The sequence below is a fragment of the Anoplophora glabripennis genome, unplaced genomic scaffold (assembly GCF_000390285.2).
Source record: "Anoplophora glabripennis isolate ALB-LARVAE unplaced genomic scaffold, Agla_2.0 scaffold2248, whole genome shotgun sequence".
NCBI lineage: Eukaryota > Metazoa > Arthropoda > Insecta > Coleoptera > Cerambycidae > Anoplophora > Anoplophora glabripennis.
In genome coordinates, this window is record NW_019418327.1 from 2,630 (window position 1) to 6,349 (window position 3,720).

General features: G+C 28.9%; 1 long non-coding RNA gene across 1 annotated transcript; it reads left to right on the top strand.

Moving 5' to 3' along the window:
• Positions 1 to 2,662: 2,662 nt before the first annotated feature.
• Positions 2,663 to 3,500, top strand: LOC111692616. Its single transcript, XR_002763282.1, has 3 exons — positions 2,663 to 2,766; positions 2,832 to 2,969; positions 3,344 to 3,500. It is a non-coding gene; the product is annotated as an uncharacterized LOC111692616 (long non-coding RNA).
• The last annotated feature ends 220 nt before the right edge of the window (positions 3,501 to 3,720 follow it).

Here is a 3,720-nt window from a genome sequence, read left to right on the forward strand (position 1 = left end):
TTTTGCCGATTACCTTTCGAATACGTGGTTAAAATTAACGACATTATGACTGAATCACCCTGTACAACCTAATAATCGATTTTTTTCATGGAACACCTTATACAGTGTGTCCCGTTTTTCAGGTTAACACCTTTGGAAATGTAAGAAGGCTGTGCCAATTTTTTTTACAAATAGTACCCTAAAGGGAGATTATAATTCTACTAATCATTTTATTGATGCGACAAAAGCCTGGCGATTTTTTAAAAGTATCGTTTTTCCAGAAACTGGTATTAGGCATTTTTTTTATAAAAAAGATAATATTACCACGCTATTCAACACCCATCAAAATACCCATATACCAAATTTGATCGGCAAATGTCTATTTACTGTTTCTTATGAGGTGCCAAGCTTCGAAAAATTAGGCAACTAAAAATTATAATAAGCAGGTCAAGGATTGCCATGAAAATGAAAACAATTACCAATCGGACAAAAAAATACAGTCACTATAAATTTAGCACTTTTATTTGCGACCACAGTAAAAAATTATACCTAATTAACGTACAAAAAATGTATTAATGAATTACAAATACTAAGTTGTTAAACAAAAAATTGCAAAACAATCTATATTAAGTTTTAATTTATCCACCAAACCTCCTTCCAGTCGAATACATTTTTCCAATCGTCTTCTTAAATTTAAAAATATTTTACATAAGGATAAATATTCTTCCATAATTGGAAGATATTCTTAAGTTATGACACTAGTTTAATAATTTTAAATAATGTTTTAAGCAATAATAGAAATAATACAGGTAGGCTATGATGAAAAATTAAAGCTTTACTGTAGACATTTTTGACTTAACTGATACTGATAAACTAGTTAGTGTTATAAAGTAAGATTCCCTTGGAGTTATGGCAAAATATTATCTTTATTATGTCTTTAGGAGAACAAAATAGAGATTATTAGATCAAGGAGTGAATATTTCCATAGTTTTAGAGAAGCTGCAGAAATCTTTAATGAACTGTTTGCAGGATCAACAAGTTGTTTGATGAAACTGGTAAGAAATTTAGTAATTAATATGTGGTATGGATTTGATTGTTAAACTTCTTGCTAATTGTAGGTACAGCATCCAAAAAACACAAAAGAACTGTTGCAATAAATCAGTAACAACAAGAAATTTTACAATATTTTCGTAATAACCCAAAAAGTAGTCCCCGAAATGCCAGTGTGGTTCGAAAAACAAAATTCACCGTTGTCTAAAAAAACATATAATAATATAATACCGTTTAAGCCCAAGTTTTTTATAATAACTTAAATGGTGAAGTATGTCTTCAATTTATGAATAATAAATTATGGAAAGAAGAAATATTTATTTACAGTTGGATGAAGCTCCAATCCACAAAACTGTCTCAGTCACTAATTGGTTTAATCACCAGTTTCGGAATAAGTGGATTGGAAGAAGGAGTCCAGTAGTAAAATGGCCACCAAGATCCCATGATTTGTCCCATATGGATTTTTACTTTTGGGGTTTTATAAAACAAGAAGTTTATAAAAACATACCAAGGAATTTGGATGATCTAATGAATCGCATAAGACAAACTTGTGCAGAGATTACTCCACAACAACTATATAAAATATTTTTAAATTTAAGTACACACAAAAAAGTAAATATTCAAAGAGAGAATGCAGATTTTCCCAAGTTTTTAAATAAACAATAGTATCAAACGGAGAAAATATCATTAAATTAAGAAAATGATGTTTCTTCAATTTAGTTATTGATTTTCTTGGAATATTAGTTCATTGGGAATAATATATTATCAGTTTGAGTATTTAACAGAGCTTAATTGAAATAGATCTAGAATTAAAATGAATACGAGGCTCACTATTTTAGATCCACTTGTTTCTTGAAGGAAAGAAACTATCATTAAATTGAAAAAACGATGTTTCTTCAATTTAGTTCTTGATTTTCTTGGAATATTAGTTCATTGGGAATAATATATTCTCAATTTGAGTATTTAACAGAGCGTAATTGAAATAGATCTGGGGAATTAAAATGAATACGTGGCTCACTATTTTACATCCACTTGTTTCTTGATGAAAAGAAACTAGCTTCAGTCTAAAAAGATATTTTAATTTCTCTAATAATATGATTCCTTTAACAATAATAACTAATTTTCTCCAGGAGATACAAATAAATTATTGATATAGAAATATCAGACAGGTACATTAATTTACATTGATAATATTTTCTTTACCTATTAGCAATAATCTCTCTATATAAAAATACAAAAACATAATAATAGACCAAAATCGGTATTTTCGGCTTTAGGTATTTGACTTGAAAATATAAAACTGAAGGAATCTTTTACAAGTATGTACCATCTAGCAAATTAATACAAACAAATAATTAAATGAAGTTTTAATAAAATGTCGGTTGCATCTTGCAAAGAATTGCCACCTTCCATTCAAAATAAATGTGTATATTTACTTTATAAAATTCATGAAAAGTTGTTATTATTATTCTGTAAAATATCAAATTTGATTCACTCCAAATTTATCAGGCGCACCCAGTAAAACCATTTACGTGGGACACTGCGTAGATTGAATGCAGGTGTGGGAGGGCACGGTGAAGTGCGTCGGCGCGTTTTGCGAAGTTGGCCGAGGCAACGTATTCTAGATGTTTCGTTTGTCTGAAGCTCGCGTCTTTTCCTTTTCTGTTCAGCAGTTCATACCTAACGTTTCGTTGTTTAGTTCAGCATTATTTGCCGCCATTTGCATTTTGCACATAGGTAAGTAACTGCATGTTGTAAATATACCTATGCATTACAGAGTACAATAGCGTTTATGTTTACAGCAAGAACGACGGTTTTTTAAGAGTTAGAGTATAAAAGTGTACTTAATTAAGCTTTTTACAACCAGTTGAAGCAAGTATGGAGTAATTACTAGGTAACAGATTGGAGACTTTCTAGTGAAACCGTGCAGATATTTTTAGGTAAGTGCAAATCCTGCTCTAATAATAAGACTTTTCGCCCTAAATTTATATTGTCAACTTTTTAACCCATCAGCTTCTAGTTATTTAAATTATCCGGAAAATCATTTGTAAAGATATTCATTTAATACATGAATTTTCCCAAGTGTTGCCATAAAAAAGTTGTCGCTTTTTATTATCTGAAAAACTACTTCATTGATTAAAAATTCGAATTTACTAAGTGAAATTTGCCCGTTTTGTAATATTCCCAATACTTTAACGTTTATGCATTTCACAAAAATTAACTTGTGTATAGTTTTAACTATTTTCTGTATAACATTAAGATTTGTTTGAGTTTGATTTATTTGGTTTTGTTTCATATAGTGTTTTTTTTTCAGATTAACTTGGACTTTGAAAGAACTTTCTCAAACAGCGATATTGGCATTTTGGAACAATTTGGAATAATCGTAATATCCAATGTAAATGTATTTATGTACATATGTAAATAAAGGTATATAATTATATACTATAAATATATATTCTTATCACTATGAACATTTGGTTTAATCTATTTGATGTAAACATCTATTTCGTTAAAAACACTATTTGATTTCAAGGGAACCATTAATAAACTTAAAGCTATTTCTTTTATTTTTTGTTGGGAATACATCATAAATTTGTACTGAGTCAGAAAGTCTTTGTGGAGAATAATCGATTAGCTTATATCAATATTTTTTCTATTCAAATTAATACTTTATGTAATTTAAAGAGAGCC